The sequence below is a fragment of the Lepidochelys kempii genome, chromosome 26, assembly GCF_965140265.1.
Source record: "Lepidochelys kempii isolate rLepKem1 chromosome 26, rLepKem1.hap2, whole genome shotgun sequence".
NCBI classification, from domain to species: domain Eukaryota; kingdom Metazoa; phylum Chordata; order Testudines; family Cheloniidae; genus Lepidochelys; species Lepidochelys kempii.
In genome coordinates this window covers 670,087-691,849 of record NC_133281.1, presented here as the reverse complement: position 1 = coordinate 691,849, position 21,763 = coordinate 670,087, and positions in this window count along the sequence as shown.

Genomic DNA, 21,763 nt, shown 5'->3' with positions numbered 1-21,763 from the left:
TCTGACTTATTCTGGGTTTGGACTGAGCCATGGAAAAACATATTCTCACAAAATTATCTCTGTGAGGTCTACATTTCAAAATGCTGCTCTCTCCACCTCTGACGGGGAGTTCTAGGCTTGGATCAGCCTGGGGATAAACTAGGCAGCATGATTAACTTCTACTGGTCAAGTTAGGGCTGGTGTTTTATTTTTTAACTTGTGCTTTTAGTGTCCTATCCAAAGCCCATTGAAGTCAATAGAAGTCTTGCCATTAGCCACTAACAGAAAACAAAACAAAAAAAGAAAATGCTTCCAGTTTGGTAAAAAGAAGGAACATATTTGTTTTTAATTCTGTTCATTATCTCATTCATCCTGAGAGCTGACAGGATATGGGACTGAAATGCGGGCATATTTACATAATTATAACTCGACAGAGTCATCTCCTATGTAGTGGCAATTATACTCCACTGCGAGAGCCTCAGAGTTTACTACAAAAGCCAACAGGATCTTAGACACCCTGAAAACATACTTTTTATGTTTTTATAAACTCTAGTAAAATTGTAATTGGATTAAACTTTGCATTCAAAAGCACATTCTTTGAGAATATTTTATATGCACATAAAACATCTGAGAAAATGTTAACATTATGATCTTAACTGTTTGCACATTGAAACCAGTTAAAGGTTAGGAAAATGCAGTCCATCTGGTACAGTATTTTGAACAGATTATTTTCTGAGCACATTTCCTCCGGGATCTGGATAGTCCGGTATGTATGTGCCGGCTAAGATGGATCTCTTGGGTAACACAGGCCGAGACATTAATGTCATTACTAACAGCAATTATTATTAGAATTTATTATTGTATTACTCTAGTGCCCTGGGGACCTTTCCGAGGCCCAGAGCCCTACTGGACGGCACTCTTCACAACTGAGGAACAAACAAGCAGTCCCTGCCCCCAAACAGCTGACAATATAAGCTAGTGACAGAGGTTAGAATCGGGAAGACGAGCTAACAATAAAATGAGCCAGTGTTTTGCAGACCAAGTAGCCACTGAGGCTTGTCACCTGCACAGCGAGAATTCTTTTCTTTTCTCACCGTGATATTTCATCCCAGGCAGGATCCACAGTCATTTGCTCTGGCAATGGCGTTAACTGTGGACAGCAGGGCAAGGCAGTCCCTCGGCCTCAGGGACACAATATGCAATATCTGGTAAGAGGCAATGGTAACACAAGCCCTCAACCTCAGTCTTCCCCCAAGCCTCTCCATGTGACTCTAGGTTTCCTATGGTCTGTAAGGGGCTTGTTTGTTCAAGCAAACCCATTAGGTGTTTATTAGCCTTCATTATGGAGTGCTAGAGGGCTAATTAGTTCAGGCTGTTCCTGCAGGGGGCTGAAGGAGGAAGCAATAGTAGGCACAGCTGATATTCAGGTTCCCAGGGCAACCCCACTGCTTAGCCGGCCTTTTTGTTTTAGCTTTAGCTCAGCAAATTAGAACTGTCATTATCACATTTACCAACTGCTTCGCCCAAAGAGAGGGTACGTGGGAGAGGGGCCGGAGGGTGCGCGCAGGTTCTGAACAGGGCTGCATTGGGAAACAGCTTCCACACACTGAAAGGATAAACGTGCCAGCAGGTCTCCCACGTGCCCCCACCTCCCACCAGAATGAATCGATGAACAGGCAGCCAACCAGGGATCATCTGGCAGCCTTGGAAGATGAACATTTGCTAACAGTCAGATGCTGGTTTTGACCTGCAAAGACCTAAATGGTCTGGGACCTGTCTATGGAAGAGAAGCATCTCCCTCTGAGCTGTAGCCCAGTGGATATAAAGGACAGGGGCAGCTGGCAGGGTTTTCTCTATCACGGTCTCGGGCCTTTGGAACTCTCTCTCCCCAGGTCTGCAACAGACCAGCTTTGGCAGCCATGCTGACATGCTGCAAGGTCCATCTTCTCTCCAAGGCTTATCACAAGGAAACGGGGCTAGAGGTGGGATGCCAGGGGGGTTGTGTGGGATGGGAGGCCAATGAATTCCAGTTACATAGCTGTTGTTGCTGTGTGTCAACACTGATCCAAGGGAAGTGACAGGTCTGTGTATTTTAGTATATTGTTTCAAACGTTGTCTGCAGTGCCTAGGGCATTGGGTAGAAGATCTTTTGCTATATTCTGTATATAGCTAAGTAAATCAATAAGTCTCATATTAACCCCTTCACTGCTACATTGTGCTTCAGTTTGTGGGTGGCAGTGGCTGATCCACAGATTTAAGGCCGGAAGAGACCGTTATGATCTAGTCTGAGCTCCTGCATAACACAGACCACAGAACTCCACCAGGATGCCTGCATCAAAGCTCACAACATCTGGCAGGGCTTTCAGCCAGACATCCAGTCCTGATGTAGGGACTTCCAGTGACGGAGACTCACCATATCCCCAGGCAAGCTGCTCCCATATTGCCACCGCCAGTCATGCTGACCGATATGGTCTCCTTGTGCTCCCACTGGGCGGCCCGTAGTCATCTATTGCCTCTCATCTCATACTTCGAGTGTAAGTTGTCTGGGGCAGGGGCCGTCCTTTTGTTCTATGTCTGTACAGCACCTAGCACTCTCGGATCCTGGTCCATCACTACAGCTCTTAGGCACTACAGTCATACAAATAAATAATAACCCTCACGGTACAAAAATTGCAGATTATTTCTAGTCAGAATTTGTCTAGCTTCAGCTTCCAGCCACTGGATCTTATTCTGCCATTTTCTGCTTCATTAAAGAGTCCTCTATTATCCAAAATCTTCTCCCCTTGTAGACACTTAAAGACCATGGGAAAGGGTCTCCTGTGGCCTCATCAATGCCAAATCAATAAATAATACACTGATACCTGCAGGCTGCCCCGCCATGTATTTTTAACTAGGTACAACAGCACTCGGGCTTTTCCCAGTCACCAGGTAAACGTTAAAAGATGAGCCTGTGACACTAGTCAAAGGAAATAAAATACCTCAACACTGATTTACCAGGGCAATATATCTGTATTTTTCTTTCATTTAAAGAGACTAGAATCCATAATTGTCCCCCTCAGGGGGTTCTGCACCACGCTCTGAACGAGCTGATGCTGGCCACTGCTGGAGACAGGAGCCTGGGCTGTGGGTGCCAGGGGTATGAGCGGGAATGGCAATTCCCAGGGCCCAGCGGAATCTCTGGAACGGTTATTCTCAGACTCACAAACACGAAACCCAAAGTGAAGGGCCTAGCATGAGATGGCAGGAGAGGCAGCACCACAGGGACTTCTCTGTCTCCTTTTACAAAGACTGGTATTTAGCATCTTCTTGCTAGTCGCCACTCTTTGCAGTGCCCAGGCAGGAGCTGGGAAGGAGCAGGCTCCCCCGGCCAGTTGGCGCTGTTTACCTGTGGGAAGCCCTGCCGTTCTGCTGCTTTCAGTGGTGGTGAAACCAATAGGCTGACGTGGCCCCTCGCTCTTTCTTATTCCTGTCTTTGATGATGTCAGCAGCGGCAGGTCCACTCAGGGGATGGAGTTTGCTAGGCGACTTGTGCTCCTTCGCAGGTTCTGCGGCAAAGTGGCATACGGTGGTCCCGCTGCGCATGGACATGGAGAGGTTATTTAGAACCCAGAGAACTTTCTCTGTTACCCAGGGCAGCAGAGTGACCCAGGGCTTACCAGGCTGTGGAGACTAAACTTCCCTCCTGCCCCTGCTCCCTCTGAGTCAGTACTGAGTCATTATGGTGGGGCAGGACCCATGGGAAGCTTGCCCCGCTGCAGCCCATGCTGTACCTGATCTGGCTGAGCACAGCAATTTGGTCTCCAGCTTTTTCATGAACACTAAATTCTTCTCAGCCACAAAAGGTCCCCTTGTGGCTGAAGGAAAATTCTGCATCGAGTTTCAATGTGATGTAAATATAACAGCCCTGCTAGAAATCCTTGAGTGTCTAATGGGAATGCCAACTGCTAACTAGCATATCCCAGCTAGCTACCCCTGCAGTACAGTGTTGCCATGCTGTCCTCATCCGCTCCCACCCAGATACCACAGCAACGAGCCCCTGATAAATCTGTATTTCAATAACAATAACACAGTCTCTCTCTCAGGCAGGAACTCTCTTTTCTGTGTGGTTTTGTTTTAATAAATCATGTGCCTTTTGAAGCCTTGGGACCCTAACGCCCTACTTCTATCGCTCCAAGCTTGCTGTCCTTGGGACCAAATAACCCCATGAATTAGGTGATGCAGCAGGACACAGCTTGCTAGGAATAGCCAGCTCAGCAGTAATGCATATGCAACGTGCAAAAGAAATGTTTCTACTGCAGGACCTATGATTCGTGATGGCATGAGAAACCCAGAGGCTGGTTCTCCATCCCACTCAAGCACCATTCAGCACAGAGATGGGAGAAGGTGACTTCACTCCTCACTGTGTTGCAGGGCTGCCTAGTCCCCCAAGTAAATAAGAGCAGTCTCAGCTCCAAGAACACAACGGACTAATAAGCCAGGGTTAAACATGAAGAGGAAAGGGCCTTTTAAAAATGGTCTCGTGCTTCTTCCTTTCCACACGCATGTGTATGCACACACACGCATGCATGACACATACTCATGCACGCACACACATGCATGCATGCCATGTCTGATAACTGTAAATTGGCTAGATTAAAAACAGCTCAGTTGATTGATTTGCCTGCAAAACACTTAGCTCACTTTTGGGTGCTCTCAAAGCTCTCATTGAAAAATGTTTGTTTTGTTTTTCATTGTGATGTGGTGTGCAGACATAACCAGCTTTATAGCGAAGAGAGGTGGAAAATTAGTGGAACAATGCAAAAACTAGCTGTCACACCAAACTCTGTTTGGCAATTAGATAAACAATGATGATTGCTCTGGCCCCACTTGATTATTCCTGCTCCATCTAATTGTGAAAAAAAACAGTGATTTCCACTTAAAAGTCACTCTGTGTGATCTTTAGGCTAGTGATTCTGATCTGAAGTTGTAACTTCTCCAGGAGTCCCCTGCCACAGCCACATGAGGGCTTTGAAGAAGGACTCCCTGGAGAGCTGGTCATTGTGCATTAGCATTTTATAATTACTGTACAGAAAGGTCTGTTGCAGTTAGAACTTTGCCCTAAAATCCCACTTCCACTGCCTCCTTTGTGTGATACCCCATGTGCCTCAGAGGACTGTCTAGCTAACAGGAAGGGAATGACTTTATCTTGGCCTATGTTGCAGCCAGCCAGAACTTAAATCCACAAATCAATGGGTCTGTGCTCAATCTTCCTCTGCTTTGAGAACTTAGTGGGGGGGGGTCTCCAAGTCCTGGGACCTCCCAGGAAAATTCCCTGTAGCAAGCTAAGCTACGCCTTTCTAACTGTGCAGCTCTAAAGCACCCAACACCCAAGCACGCAGGTGCCAAGATCCCCTGATATCCCAGCACAACCTTCTGATTTTTATTTTATTCTATTTACCAGCTCCTGGGCATACTTCCTGTGTTACTGCTCAATCCACCATCAAAAAGGACAGGTTTCAGAGTAGCAGCCGTGTTGGTCTGTATTCACAAAAAGAAAAGGAGTACTTGTGGCATCTTAGAGACTAACCAATTTATTTGAGCATAAGCTTTCGTGAGCTACAGCTCACTGCATCAGATGAAGTGAGCTGTAGCTCACGAAAGCTAATTCTCAAATAAATTGGTTAGTCTCTGAGGTGCCATCAAAAAGGAGAAGTTCTTCAAAGTCAGAGTGTTTAGTGACCGTGTCAGAATCTGCCGTCTCCCTCTCAGGGTGCTGGCAATGCCCCACAGCTGGAGTGAACTGACCAGAAACTACCCACACAAGAGCAATATCTTCACCAAACTGTAAATGTGACACACAGACTAGGGACAATGCCTTAGAACAAGGTCTCCGAGGCACACAGGCAGGAGGAGGCAAAGGGGAACTAGAAAGTTTTCACAGAACACATTTAATAGTGGAAGTTCTCAGACATATAGGAACAAACCCTTTGCTGGTGAAGATGCGTGGAGTGCCACTGAAATTAATGGAGGGGTGCAGCTATCGATCTATCTACTTTACAGTTACAATGAAAATAAACAGCAGCCTTGCCAACCCTGTCCTCATTAAAATAGCTCCTCAATGTTGAGCAGATATTGACAGAAACAGCGGATGAAAGCAACAAAAGGAAGCTCCACTTCTCAGGGCAATCCAGCAGCAGGAACTTGCTCAAATTTTCTATTTTTTTATAAAACTTGTTTTGTGACCTTTGTGTGGTTTCTCTTTGACAGTCCAGTGCTGCTCCCTTTGCAGTCCCTGGGAAAACGTTTATGTTAATGGGAGCAGACCCATTAGCCTCAGTTGTTACATATCAGGCACTTCAGAGGCATAAACAGCTGTTTCCCTGCATTTGTTTCTTTACCTTCTCCTCCTCTTGATGGAGCATCACAAGAGGCAGACAGCAGTGGAGAAAGATTCTCCTACCATCATTACCAATGGAGCCTCCATAGACTTTGCCCAGTGTGGGAACAGTGGGACAGTTATATGCAAGCATCATCTAGAAGATAGAATGGAACCAAGTGGAGGAAGGCTTAGGTGGAGTTTCCAGGCCTTCTGTATCACCAGGGTCTCCAGTGGAGAGACGGATGCCTGCGCATCAGTGCCCAGTTGGGTACTGTGTCCTGGGAGGGAAGCACTAAAAACAGACAGTGACTGATCAATTGGACAGACTTGCTGACTCTTTACCCTGCAACATCCAGGGTCCATTCTTCAATGACTGGAGGGTTCAAGGCCAAGGCTTTTCCTCTGGAAAAGACCTCATGGAAGCAAAATCTCTATGGATCTGGTGTGCCCTTAAGGGCTCCCCCAGCAAACCACTATACTGGACATTTGACGCCTTACAGTACCTTCAGGTACCAATTCAATTTCCCCTTGTTACTAAAATGACTCTGGATCTATCTATCCAGGTATTTCTAATGCCCCCACACTGGTGGTAACTAAGTACCCATTCTCATCGCATGGCTACCTACAGTACCCATTCATTGCATCCAAACCGTGCAGCACTATCTGCTTTCAGCATCCTTAGCAGATGACGTGGTGTTTGAGCTGTTTACCTATTATGCTGTATGTCATTTCCTACATGCTTCCCCCAGTACGGCCTGCATAGAGACATTCCGAGAGACAGTAAAGCCTCACTTTGGTTTGACAGAATGTGATGTCCCACATTCAGCGATATTCTCTGTCCACAACGTACCAAAATGGTGCGCTCTCTACCGAGAAACCAGTGTGCACCTCTGTCTTAGCTGACCAGCGAGGGCACCAAGCTAGGCCACTCTACTCACCACAATCAATCACTCTTTTATCTGCTCAGCCCATAACAGAGCCCAGCAGGCAGAGGCCTTTGGATCACACAGCCAGGGGTCGTAGTTGGCTGGGCACAGCCACATATTTCCCAAGGGTTCAATCTCCATAACAGGCTGGGCAGAGTTTGAGACTCCTGCCCTAGCAGTACTGGGTAGCCATGAAAGGCAGAAATGGCTCCCTAGGGAAATTCCCCCTCAGAACAGACTGTGGTTATGGCACAGAGCAAACATTCGGGCTGGATAGTGCCCTACAGACATTCTCAGAGCAGACAGCGTATACATATTAAGGGAGCATGCAGGTCAAATTATCGCGCCTTCACAGCAGTGATGCTGCATATTGATGGGAGGCCTGGGGCTCGGGGACACAATGCTACACTACCACGGCTGATGCTGTACCTGGCCTAGGGCTAAGCAGAATACACTGCTCTCCAGGGCTGCAATCCACTGCACCTCTCCTTAGCCCAAGAATACACTGCAATCCAGCACCTCTCCTTAGCCCAAGATCCCTTCAGATACTATGAAACGCGAAGTGGAACCCACTGCCTCAGTGTGAAGAGGGTGCATCGGCAGCCTCTTAAGGGACATGAATAATGAGTAGTGCAGGCCAATGAGGTATCACACTCTGATCTTTTTTTTATCCTAACACTTGCTAGTGATTTGTGAATAACTGTCTGTGTCCAACATGGCTCTGATCCTCTCAGATCATTTGTACGAACATGGCTGCGGGGTTCTATGAGCTGTTGGTTTATTACCTTAATAAAGCAAGTACTAAGTCAATTGGATGTGCTTACAATCTCACCCTGAGCCATAAAAATGCAGAAAAGTATGTTCAGCAGAGGAATAAAGTCTAATCCCACAGTTAGATGCTGTCGCTTTTTCTAACATGCCTGAGGTGGGCGGGCCCAGGAAACAATACACAATCTCAATAAGTAAGGGCAGGTTACCCAGCCAGGAGCATTTTCTCTCCAACAACATGAATTAGACACCACATTTTACTACCAACATCTGGAATTCAAATGCCCTTGAAATAGATAGCATCTGGATTGAATTTCCCTTCTATTTTTACAGGGCCTTCTTATTTAATAAATAATAATGGCTTATTACTGCACTGTAAAATTTCACAATCCTCTTCTCAGCAAGAATGAAAAAGATGTTGGGGGAAAAATGAAGTGTTTTAACAAAATGATGCCAAGAACTAACAGAAAAAGAGAATTTCCTTAATGAAAAGATGGGCTGAGTCACTTTTGCATTTTATGGCACTTAGGCTTGGTCATTTACATTTGCAGATGTGCCAAACAAGTGCACCAACAATTTGTTAAGAAACCTTGTCTTAAATTCACTCAGAATGGCACAAAGGACTCCACACTTCTTTAATCTAGGCCTGTTCAGATATGGGAGCTACACAGGCTGAGCTGTCTGTGGCCATTGCGCTCTCTGACACACATGTGCACCCAAAGTTCTTGACATGCAACTTCTGAAATTTTATGTGATTTTATTTACTGTGTGATTTTTAATACATTCAAATGTGTAGTTTTGTTGCCATGGTACCTAGAGATTTGCCAAACAGTTCCAAATTAATTTGGACAGTAACAATGTTGAAGGCAATACTTATATCGTATTAACTATTAAAAGAATAATTCCTTTCTCCCATGTTTTGTCTACAGTGTCTATTCGGATTTTAAGATCTTTGGAGACGAGGCCAGCTCGTACCATGTAAAGCACACAGCACAATGGGGTCCCAATCTCAGATGGGGTCTCTAGGCACTACAGGAATGATGATGATGATGATGATGTGCTTGCTGGTTCATGAAAAGTGTGAACACTAACTGGATCTCTGTACTCCACTTCTTCTTTGCAGGATGCATCCCAGCCAGCCAGTCAGACCAGTAGGCCCAAGCCACACATGAGCAGGAGAGAGTCAGCCAGCAGGCTAGAGCTGCCCTACAAGGTTTGCAGGCTATCTGTACCCACACAGGGTTAATCATTTCAGGGTTGTCCATTCATCCATCTGCTTGCAACAGAACAAAGTTTTGGGAGAAAAAACACATGTTCTCCGAACTTTGTGCAACATTCAACTTCAACAAAATATGAAACAAAAGTGTTTCCACCAGCAAATTTCAGTCTAGAATCCTGGGTGAATTCCTGGCCAGTGAAGTGACTTAGGATGAGTTTTCTTCCAACCTCCTGCATAACACAGCCAATAAAATGTCCTCCAGTGATTCCAGCAGAGCAGGGAGTTATTCTTACCTGTAATATAGGTGAACACTATCAAGCACTATTGAGTGACTTCTGGTGACCTAGAGCATATCTTTTAGACAGACATCCAATCTGTTTCTCTTTGAGACCAGCTGGGCTGGTGTTCTGTTCCGTGAGTTTGGGCATAGATACAGGACTGTCCAAGCTGCACAAAGCATTATGCTGCCATCATCCCATCAGGTGGTGCTCCTAAAAATAAATCAGAGATGGCACTTGAACCTCAACACCAGATCCAAAGACCTTGCATGATGGAGAAGTCTGGGTTTGAGTTAAGCCTGTGACCTGTTTGCTATACATCATCTCTTAGATTGTAAGCTCTTTGGCTCAAGGAGTCTCTTCAATTCATGTCTTGAACAGCATTGTGCATCAGTGTCAGAGTTACACAAATAATGCAACTGACCAGCCCAAAATGTTTTGCTTCTACTGGTCTAGAAGTCCAGAGTAATCCCGGACCAGCCCTATTAGTGGCTGTGTAGCCAGCCAGACAGCTAGCTTTCTTCATTTGCATGTATTTAATACAAAAGCTGCATGAGAAAGCATCATGTAATTGATACTGTACCTGGTTCTGCACTGAGCCTTCTGATGCTGAGAAGGAAAGAGGCAGTGGGCATGGGAATGGACACCTGTAATTAAGCAGAGGCTTCTAGGTTATCAATTGTTCAGTAGAGCTCCAAACAAAGGCACTGAAACATGAATCTGGAAGGAATGTCTCTAAGTCCCAACATGACTTGCTGTTTATAATGGGTTGTAATAAATTGCTCTTTTATTAAAGCCTCAGAGCTGGAGCAAGGGGGTGTCAAGATTTATTAAAGCAAGAAGAAAAGTATAATGATTCCCTACGATAAAGGCATTTTCCTGCTTTTTCTAACTTTATTCCTATTATTTTTAATAACAATACAATCTCCTACACAAAGCAGCAAGAAGAGGGATAAAAGTTAGTTAGTGAAGAGATACAGTGGTAACAGATACAAAATGTATAGGGACTTCAAACTTTCCAAGAGCCCAACCAGCCCCTCTGATAGACTATAAATGAATGTCTACACTACAGTGTAAGCCTAGGGTGAGTGGTAGTTGAGTCAGCAGATGCTGGGTTAGAGAAACCAGGGATTTAGCCTCTATGCTGATTGTTGACCCTAGGTTAAGGCTGTTTTACCTGGGTCTCAAACCTGGGGCTCTGGCATCTCCACTACAGCACACAGACCTGAGCCCGGACTCCCTAATGCCCTCCTGCAATGTGGCTGCTCTAGCTCTTTGCCCGGGGTGCAGCGTGAGAAAACTCGACCGTCCACCATGCACATTACCGGAAATTTGAACAGCCTGCCAACGCATCCCGCTGAGCAGCCATTTTGATCTGAGCGTTGCCAGCAACTGGACAAACGCACTGCAGCAATTATGCAGGGATGACAAACAGGGAGGTGTAACTGCCATTGTGGGAGGAGAGGAAACAATAGTAATTAAACGTAACCACCCATGATTTTTGCACCAAATAATGGTTTCCAATAATTATCTTAATAAGCATTTCACTGATTAGCTAATTTCCTAACCTTAGAATAATATCTTCAGATGCCTTGTGATTTCACAACTTCCAAGGGAGAAAAAGAATCCCAGAAAAAGCAAAGACAAAAGGCCATCTGGGGTCTGACTAATGAACCATGGAACTAAGACTGCAGATTATACAGGCATGGCTTAGCCAAAAATGCTCAATTATGGCTCAAACTAGACCTCCCCCTCCTTCCAAGAGGAAGAGGATATCAGTCCAAGAGCCGGGCCATTGTCTGATGGCCTGTAGTAACCCATCTTGTGGTTTCCCAGTAGCTTTTGATTTGCCATCTCTAATTTCTATGATGCTTCAGTAATACTTCTTAATGGAGGAAAAGTTTACAAGAGAGCTGAATTCCCCTTATGTGATGGAGGAAGTTAGATGAGCAAAGAAACCCAGCTCCAATGAGAAGTGGACTAGAAAGCCCAGCTCTTATGTCAGCAATACCATGGAAAATGATTTATAGATGGCGATGATAAAGCTCCATGTTAGAACAAAGTGGTAACCATCACTGGTTTTGAGCTGTTGTGTCAATATGAGCATGAGTAGAACAGACCTAGTGATTTCTGGCCAATATTAGTGCAGATAGATGCCTAGGGGACACAGTGAGTTAGTCTGACACTGGGACAGGAAGGTCATGTACACATTAGGTCACCAGTGAAATGAATTTAATGACCTCTACTTAATCCATAGAAGGCTTCTTTCTCTATCATCAGACAAACATCCACTCTTGGCAGTCACAGCTCAGGGAGGCTGGGCATGGGGGTTAAATCTCTTTAGATGCTTATGCAATCTATGCAATCAGTGTCTTACTTCCAGAAGAACCAAAATTACCCACAGTTTCAGGGTAAAAACCCCTATTAGCTCTGGATTAGTGTTAGGAATAATACTGAATAATTAACAACCTAAACTACTTGGCCCATGTGCACCTGCCACTTCTTTCGCCTTATTTTTTTCTTTCCAGATTTCCACTAATTGTCACTATCTGATCAGCTTTCCTCAATTTCATAAAGCAGGTGCCAGGATTCATTAACACTGTGAGTCCTGTGGCCCTTTGTCTGGATGGTAACCAGTCTTAGTGCATAGGGTGGTCAGCTTTCTTCCTCTGGGGCACAGTGCATTCCATTTGTGACATACTCTGCCTGAATCAGACTGCGAGCCAGAAAGGTCAAGTCCTATCACAGCTATTTCTGAGTGCACATTTGAAGAGACAGCCAAATGTGTCACCACCTCATACTTCAAGCATTCAATACATGAAATGAAAAGATTCTAGATGATTTTTCTTGGTAGGCACATTACAGAACTACTCCCTGCTGTGGAGGTTGGGGGAGGAAGGGATGGGGTGCTGTGTGTCTCTACTAGCAAAAGGTTCTACAGGAGTTCTTTGTAAATACTTTGCTAATTAACATGAACATGCATTAAATAAGTAGCCAACAGGTCTTGCAAAAATGTTCAGTCCCATTATCTCTCCTGTGTGACTTAAACACTGTTTGTTGATGAGTGGGGCTTCAGGCATGCAGTATTCTGAGGCTGCTTTGTTTTAACCCCACATCCACCACTTAATATAGAAAGCTCTAAAATTTTCAACTCTCCCTCATTTTCCTGGTCTTTTAATTTGCTGAGAGGGCACTGCCCTCTCTCCGAGGTTTTGTGGAGGCCACATTTACACTTGTTATACTAAACAGAAGCATTCCATCTCCCGGGAAGACTCACTCACTCTTGTCTTACATTTTTGTTTAGTTAAAATGTTTCTAAATAATGTCATTAAATCCAGATCCCATTTAGCTGTAGCATATGGATTTTCCCACTATATAAACAGCTTTCAAACTAAACTATCTCTGGGCAAATGTAATTTCCTGTTACCCAGAATATATCCATGCTGGGCTCCCAGGGGTTCTGGAAAATGTATTCTTGCTCTTTCAACCCTGTCTCTTCAGCTCTGAATCAGCATGGTAACGTGACACCTGTACACGCAAACAGAAAATACCCTGTAGGACCCTCAGAAGTTCCATATGGATGGGGAACATCTTCATTCTCCTCCAACTGACACTTCTAGGGTCTCCTAGCTAGCTTCAAAGAATCTTGCATTTAATTTTAACTGCAGTAATTGTATGTGTCAGAAGAAAACCACCAATATCTGATACTGTATAATAATGATCATTAATAATACCTTCCAACTCAAAGGAACCCAGTTTTTACGTAGTAGGTACACTATACAGGGATCACAACCACTACTCCCAGCAGCAATGTGCAGCTACTTCTAGGGCAGAACAGCAAAGGTATTTAATAGCGACTGCTTCAGAAAAGCAATTCCAAGAGGGAGTGAAGAAGAATACTGTATCGTATGAAACTCCAGGGAGAATTTACAAAGGCAGGATGTAATTACCCAAAGTGGAATTTGGCCTGGACATCAGGGTTAACATGCCTGCTCTTGCAAAAGTCCCAAGGGTCTGCAGTCCAGTTTTGCATCCCCTCTCAAAGACCAGCAGCAATGTGCCCCCTAATTTCATGTGGGGCATCAGATCATTACGCACTTAGAGGGGAAGAGTGCCACCTACTGACTATCCAGGGAAGCCTAATTTTAATACATTAAAAAGGTGAACTAATGATACTTGTATGTAACAGTAAGCACATCTCAGGGTCAGTCACAGCTGTATCCTTCATCTTCCTATGCTCTGCCTTTTGTTTACTCTCATTGCTCACTGTGTTTAGGCTAATTTAGACTATAGCCTCCCTGGGGCAAAGACTTGTTTTTTAATTGCCTGCAAAGCTCCATACATGCCAGTGGCACTGCATGAGATGAGTTATTATTTATGTATGTATTTACTATACATGCAGATAAGCGTTAGGGTATGAACAGTGGTGGATAGTCCTATGGGCACACGGCAGAGTGTATGGAATATCAGAGAAAGCTCTTTCAATAATTACCTTGCCTCTGGAAGGGATATGCAACAGCTACGTAGGAAGTGCAGTATCTTTCCCCTGTGAGAACTTGAGCTTTCCCAACTGCTTCACGTTATCATTTTTATTATATTTTGTGTGTAAAAAGTGCTTTTAAAAGTGCTGCAAATCAAGATGACAGAGAGCTGCAAATGTTCCGGCGAACACCAACTAAAACTAGCTAAAATGGCTAAAGCCTTGTTCCAGGGTTTAGATGTACAGAGCTTCTTGAGAATACAGTGTTATTGTTAAGACAAGAGTGTTAGAAAAGAGCAGTATGATCCAGCTGTCACTGAGTCCATGGCAATCTTTCAGTGGGTTTTGGATCAGGCCCTTAATGAATAGAAACATTCCCACAACATAATAAGCTTTCTAAAGACCGAGTGGGTTATTGTGGCAGAACCAGAGGAAGTGGTAGGAGGGGAAGTTTTGGTGCAACCAGGTTTATGTGGAGCTAAGCAAACAATTCACAAGAAACAAGTAATTCTGTGACTTTTTGTCCCTTTTCTTATGTATGGTTTGTCTGTGAACAGACTGTAGCTTTTATAAATTTCCTTGCTGTTTACAATCATCAGTTGTTGGTACAAACAACACCAGACCATGAGCTGAGGAACTGGTCACCGCAAGTATTCCATCGAGTGTTCACTATTTGAGTTGTACTAAGTCATGTGGCAATATGTTTCATGAGTGTGTAATCTAACCTTCATAAACTATTTCTGCCCCAAACAAATTTTGCTTCACCACAAATTTGTGATTTCAGCTATTAGCCTGAAATGCACTTTGCACAATCATTTGTTCTGATTAATTTTAATATAAAGTGAATAAAAATGGATGTGAATACAGTGGATGCAAAATTCTAGTCTAAAACTCACAGAGATGATTTTTCTTGCTGATTGCCCAGCTCTCATAACTAGTTTTCAAGGTTTCCTTATACTAAATAACCTTTGACCCTGCTTGCATCTAGCAAAAACAGGAGTCTGAAGGTCAAAGGTTAATGGGCCTGGAAATTATCATATGTTTATCAGCAAAATAAACTTGGAATAATTTTGGAGCAAATGCCAATCTGTTCCCACCAGCTCAGCTTCCTAAGAAAACACAATGAAATTAACACTCTGGGCAGTAACAGCCTGGAGAGTGAATATTTTCACAAGCCTGTGAGGCTCTGTGGTGGAGTTTCAAGTCAGTTTGCAAGTCAGTTGCCGACATTCTCAGCAGCACAGGGAGACAATGGGAGCTGTTTATTTGCTGCTTTCTAACTTAGGTCCCAATCCTGCTCCCACTAAGTTAATGGCAAAACTCCCTTTAACACCATAGAATCCTAAAAGATCAGGGCTGGAAGGGACCTCAGGAAGCCATCTAGTCCAACCCCCTGCTCAATGGCAATGGCAGAGGATCAGACACTAGAAATTGAGCAGGCAACACTTGGCGTCACACTGGGACACCGAGTCACTGGGACACCAACAGACTAATATGAGTCTGAACCGGAGACCAAATAGCTTTGGGATTTTAATAATTACCTACATGATGAAAAGTTGCCCAGACAACTCTGGGCAGTTAATTGATAAGGATTCATTTCCAAGATAAGGATTCATTTCCATCTGTTTCTAATTAAATGTGTTTGACACATCTTTCTATATGATGTAGGAGACAACATAGGAGATACTGAAAACATTCTTATTAAATCCATATGGCCAGTCCCATGGCTATCTGCAGCCAATTAAATAGGATGAAGAGCTGTGGGGGGAGCAAAGATCTATCTTGAAAAGGACTTTGGGAGTTTTAAAGAAGAGGCTCAGAACCCAGCATTACATCAGCAGTGCCTTATTCACTCCCTGTACAGAAACTATTAACTCAGCAAAAGGGGAATTGAGTTCTCCTTTTTATTGGAGGAGTGTGGGAACAGCGAGCTGGGTAGAGTGCTCTTGGGATGGGATAATGAAAGAGGAAAACTCCTTACCTCAGAAGCTAGGAATTGCCAGACTGGATCAGAACTAACAGATCCATCTAGGGCAGTCATGGGCAGATCTCCTCCTAAGGCCTCGTAGTTAGAGGTTGGCTTTGGCCCTGAAGCGTGAGGTTTTTAACTCCTTAAAAAGTCTTTTTAGCATTAACTATTATAACGCTGGATATGAGTGTTCTCAATAGAAATGTCCAATCCCTGCTTGAAGCTTTCAGAGGTCCTGGCCTCTCTTTACTCTCCAAATACAGCAGATCCTCTGAGCCCAGGAAGACAATCTTTGGCATTAGAAGCCATCTGACACAGGAGGTCTTGTAAAACAAATACAAAATATAGCTGAGACACGATTTGTCTCTGGGTTTCAGTCATCACTGTGACAGATCTGGGCTCTCTGGTCATATGGTGAGTTTCTTGAACTCACTTGCTAAAGTTGGAGGGATTGTTTCTGCAAAACAAAATGTTTTCTTCCTGACCTACTAGAGGCTGTGGAATCTGTGTGCACCTCTAAACCAGTCTTCTGGGGCAGGATGGGGGTATTAGGTATAAACAGCCCCATGCTAAATATATGTCTAAAAACACCAGTAAAACAATTCAGGAATACACACAACGCCTGCAAAGAAGCATCTTTGGGGAGGGGTGCATCTATACAAACCAACTATGCAGAGAAGAACAAAGCAGTGCCAGTAAAGGGTCCTGCAGTTTCAAGGGAAAAGCAGAAAAACAAGGTTGAGAGAAAAGGATACTGATGAAATGTCCCTTGAAAATGTAAATTAAAAAAAAAAAGGAGGACAGTGATAGTTTCCTTGGTGGTAACAGGGAACTGGTCGGTGAGTTAGGGAGCAGAGGGGCCAGAACCTTTCTACTGCTTGGACTCCAAGAGGACTTCGTGGCTGCCTGGGGCCACAGCTCAGCAATATGCTCGTTTTCCACTACCATCCCCCCTGCAAAATTAAGAGCCCAAATCTGCTCACATATCTAGGGCAGGATTTAGCTCGTTCGACAGGGGCAGTGTGCCCGTTTTCTATTCAGAACATGTGTACATCCCATAATGTTCCTTATGAAGATCCAGGTTTAGTTAAGAAACCTCCTGTGTGGGACTGCATGCTGAGTGGCAACTAGTATGGTACATCAACCAGCTAGTGTGAGAGCTCCACTCATATGAGAAGTTTGAAGAAAACTCACTGGCAGCCCTTGGCAAAGGTTGATTGGGGCCGCAACATCCTTCATAAAAGACTGCTCTTTCTTGAGCATTCCTTTTGCAGGTGATGAATATGGTGACATTGTAGTACATATATGCAGCAAAACTTGAACAATTACCGACATGAAATTTAAATCAGTTCTTACTCCTGTTGCCTGAACACTGATCACACTTATACAGACGGATTAGTATGAGTCAATGAGCCAGTAATTAAGTGAACATCTCTCTGAGACCTGACCCTTTGTTGTAACATCTAATACAGTAATATTTTACATTTATATATCACGTTCCATCTAACGAGCCCCAAGCACTTCCCCAATTCTCTCTCTACTGATATCTACATTATATCACCCCATAAATGCAGCCTCCTCTGGGTAAAAAAGGTGACAGCCAGGGTGCAAATGGCACACAAGATGTTGCACAGCAACGTGGAGACGGGACTTTATGGCCACAGACACCATGGCCAATCTCTATCAACTTTCCTAGAAAAAGTGTCCACAGAAAGCTGGATGGAGTTCAATATATCAAACATAAAGACCATCCAGAGGGCATTTATGGTTCACTTTCATCTGAATTCCACTGACATTTCAAACATTGAGATTTCCTGTGTTTGCGTCTTACTTTCGAAGCAATGTGAGAAGGTTTAAGGGAATTCAGAATGTGTATTTCTGTTGGAAAACAGCGTTTCTTGGCCTATGGCCAAACAGAATAGTTTTTTAAAAAGAACTGGGAACTTAGACAATTTTTTTTGCACACCATCCATTCCTGTCCTCCACCGCTACCGCAGCTAAATGTATACTCTTCACACTGTGCTAATTATTAAAGGATGTGAATTTCTCGTATCTTTCATCCTCAGAAATCATTTCAGCCCACAATCCAGAGGAAGTACATTTATTATTTATTACACGTGCCACCATGGCATCCAGGCACACAACACATTGTGCATAGAATAAGTAAAGAAATGTGTTTTAGTAGAAGCTGTTGAGTAGAGCACCAAACAACTGAATGTGTGTCAAAAACAAGCAGAGGAGGAGCTATAAAAATCCAGATATCCATGTTCCTGGGGGTATTTCTAATAACATTTAGTACGAAGAGTATTCTTTGCAAACATCTGGTTAAATGAAGCATGAGTCTATGCAACCAAAGCACTTTCTTTCACAAAACAGGATTTTGTTGCAGTTGGCCAATTTGTCTGTGCCATAACCAAAAGGTCATAATTCAGAATTTAAAAGGCACAAGAAAGTAGTTAAGTATCAGGAAAGTAGGTCAAGAGTCAAGCTCTGTTCTGCCACGGCATCTATTCCATCTTTATGCTGTAATGGAAATGTGTAGTGTTATGAACAGAGCGTTTTAATGGGAGAGAACAGCGGTTGTCATATCAGGCATGCTAAAGATGATGTTTTCAGTGCAAGGAGGACACTTCAAGAGTGTCTGAAGCTAGGGGTTGATTTAAGAGCAAGATATGAATGTCATAATCAATAGAGATGATGATATTTACAGTGCAGCTCAGTACGTTGCTACAAACTGGAAATGAAGGAACCAAACAAGCAAAGGTGACAATGTATGACGGACTTGAAGCTATCAGTTTTAATAGATGAAAATATCAGTAGTAGTCAATAATCTGATTTTACAGATAGGGAAAATGTCTTTAAAAAATTCAAGTATGTCCTGAGTCCTATTGAGAAAGAGAGAATGAGTCTGGATCCAGGCCGTGTTCAAATCCTGCCACTCCTTCCTGCTCAATCTCTCTGAGATCCATCCTTTTATTCCCAAAGCCAAATCGTTGTATCCTACCTCAACCACTGCAACAACCTCCTCTCTGGTTTCCTCCATACAGTCACTGGCTCCCAGTCCCTTTAGTCCATATCAAAAACACAGCATTCGAAGCTCTCGTGATTTTATTACAAGTCTCACGACATTTGGTGGTTTAAAGCCCTGGCTCCTACAGTTATGTAATTATGGGAGAGTCTCCACTTTCATTTAAAAAAACATTTCCAGATCTTGTGGTTGCAGAGAAAAGCGGAAAAACATGACCCTAAAGACTCAAAAAGCGAAAGACAAATTAAAAAAACCCAAAATAATTATTCAATAAAATTTGAAGAGCTCATGATTTATGGGGCCTGACTCATGAATTTTGAATGGTTGGGGTTGGCAAGACTGAATGTAGTTATTAATGTCACCTTCCCTGATTGCCATTTTGATCATATCACTCCCCTACTCAAATCCCTCCATTGGCTGCTCATCTACGATTGCTTCAGATTCAAACTGCTTGTGACCACCTTCCATACTCTGTATCAGCATTTCTCAACCCTTCTGATATCAGGGACTGGCTTGCTGCCTTCCTTAACTGTGTCAGGGAGATCTTGTGGACTGGCGCCAGTCCACAGACCAGCCATTGAGAAACACTGCCCTATATAACTTTGCCTCTCCCTACTTATCTTCCCTTGTTCAGCTTCACACCATTTCCACCCCATCCACACTGCTTTGCCTCAACTTTCTGTTTGTCAGCTTTTTAAGTAACTGCTTCCATGTCTTCTTCCACATGGCCCATAATGCATGGTATGGCGTCCCTGTGTCTGTGAGTGCTCCCTATGGCTCCAGAAAAATAGTCAGTGTCATAGCATGCTTGATAAGAACATAAGAATGGCCACACGGGGCCAGGCCAATAGTCCATCTAGCCCAGTCTCTTGTCTTCTGACAGAGGTCAGTACCAGATACATCAGAGGGAATGAACAGAACAGGGCAATTATCGAGTGATCAATTCCTTATCATCCAGTCCCAGCTTCTGGCAGTCAGAGACTTAGGAATACCCAGAGCACAGAATTGCATTCCTGACCATCTTGGACCTATCCTCCAGGAACTTTGCAAATTCTTTTTGAACCCAGTTATACTTTTGGCCTTCACATCCCCTGGCAACGAGTTCCACAGGTTGGCTGTGCATCGTGCGCAGACGTACTTCCTTTTGTTTGTTTTAAACCTGCTGCCTATAAATTTAATCAGGTGACCCCTCGGGGGGTGGAGGGACCGTGCCAGGGACCATGCCACGGGGGGGGGAGGTGGGGCCGTGCCATAGACCCTGCCACGGGGGGGAGGCGGGGCCGTGCCATAGACCCTGCCACGGGGGGGGGAGGCGGGGCCGTGCCATAGACCCTGCCACGGGGGGGGGGAGGCGGGGCCGTGCCATAGACCCTGCCACGGGGGGGGGAGGCGGGGCCGTGCCATAGACCCTGCCACGGGGGGGGGAGGCGGGGCCGTGCCATAGACCCTGCCACGGGGGGGGGAGGCGGGGCCGTGCCATAGACCCTGCCACGGGGGGGGGAGAGGCGGGGCCGTGCCATAGACCCTGCCACGGGGGGGGGAGAGGCGGGGCCGTGCCATAGACCGTGCCACGGGGGGGGGGAGGCGGGGCCGTGCCATAGACCGTGCCACGGGGGGGGGGGAGGCGGGGCCGTGCCATAGACCGTGCCACGGGGGGGGGGAGGCGGGGCCGTGCCATAGACCGTGCCACGGGGGGGGGGGAGGCGGGGCCGTGCCATAGACCGTGCCACGGGGGGGGGGAGGCGGGGCCGTGCCATAGACCGTGCCACGGGGGGGGGGGAGGCGGGGCCGTGCCATAGACCGTGCCACGGGGGGGGGGAGGCGGGGCCGTGCCATAGACCGTGCCACGGGGGGGGGAGGCGGGGCCGTGCCATAGACCGTGCCACGGGGGGGGGGAGGCGGGGCCGTGCCATAGACCGTGCCACGGGGGGGGGAGGCGGGGCCGTGCCATAGACCCTGCCACGGGGGGGGGAGGCGGGGCCGTGCCATAGACCGTGCCACGGGGGGGGGGGAGGCGGGGCCGTGCCATAGACCGTGCCACGGGGGGGGGGAGGCGGGGCCGTGCCATAGACCGTGCCACGGGGGGGGGAGGCGGGGCCGTGCCATAGACCGTGCCACGGGGGGGGAGGCGGGGCCGTGCCATAGACCGTGCCACGGGGGGGAGGCGGGGCCGTGCCATAGACCGTGCCACGGGGGGGGGAGGCGGGGCCGTGCCATAGACCGTGCCACGGGGGGGAGGCGGGGCCGTGCCATAGACCGTGCCACGGGGGGGGAGGCGGGGCCGTGCCATAGACCGTGCCACGGGGGGGGAGGCGGGGCCGTGCCATAGACCGTGCCACGGGGGGGGAGGGACTGTGCCATAGACCCTGCCACGGGGGGGGGAGGCGGGGCCGTGCCATAGACCGTGCCACGGGGGGGGAGGCGGGGCCGTGCCATAGACCGTGCCACGGGGGGGGAGGCGGGGCCGTGCCATAGACCGTGCCACGGGGGGGGGGAGGCGGGGCCGTGCCATAGACCGTGCCACGGGGGGGGAGGCGGGGCCGTGCCATAGACCGTGCCACGGGGGGGGGGAGGCGGGGCCGTGCCATAGACCGTGCCACGGGGGGGGAGGGACTGTGCCATAGACCCTGCCACGGGGGGGGGAGGCGGGGCCGTGCCATAGACCGTGCCACGGGGGGGGAGGCGGGGCCGTGCCATAGACCGTGCCACGGGGGGGGGAGGCGGGGCCGTGCCATAGACCGTGCCATGGGGAGGGGGA